This window comes from Rana temporaria, chromosome 2 (assembly GCF_905171775.1).
Source record: "Rana temporaria chromosome 2, aRanTem1.1, whole genome shotgun sequence".
Classification (NCBI taxonomy): Eukaryota; Metazoa; Chordata; class Amphibia; order Anura; family Ranidae; genus Rana; species Rana temporaria.
This window is the reverse complement of record NC_053490.1, coordinates 104303683-104304217: the sequence shown is the minus strand read 5'-3', so window position 1 is coordinate 104304217 and position 535 is coordinate 104303683.

Here is a 535-nt window from a genome sequence, read left to right as displayed (position 1 = left end):
CGCATGCGCAGTGCCGCTCACGCAGTGGGTGCCCGACCGTGAAGCCGAAAGCTGTCACGGCCGGGTGCCCACAGTGACAATGAAGACGTTCCAGCGACGCGCCGGCCGGGGGTCCGCTCCTCTCCCCCCATCCCCGGCCGGCTTGTCGCTGGAACGCTGGAGCAGGTAAGTGTCAGTTTATTAAAAGCCAGCAGCTACACTTTTTGTAGCTGCTGACTTTTAATAAACTTAAAAAATGGGTGGAAAACCCCTTTAATGTCCCCTAGACAAAAACAAACAAGGCTGGTGTGCAGCACTCTCAGGGTGTTCATTATTCAGCAATCTGATATAAACATGCCCATTCCCCAAATCTAAGAGCAGCTATTCCTCTGAGGTAGACTGGGGCAGAGTTCCTGAGGTAGGCTGTCTATCAGTGTACACTGTATTGTGGTCACAGCAGTGAAGGCTCGCAGAACAGCAAAATGCCCCCCATACTATCGCTCCTTCCTTCTCCCAGAGCGCCGGTGGATGACGACACGGCACAGTCACATGACAC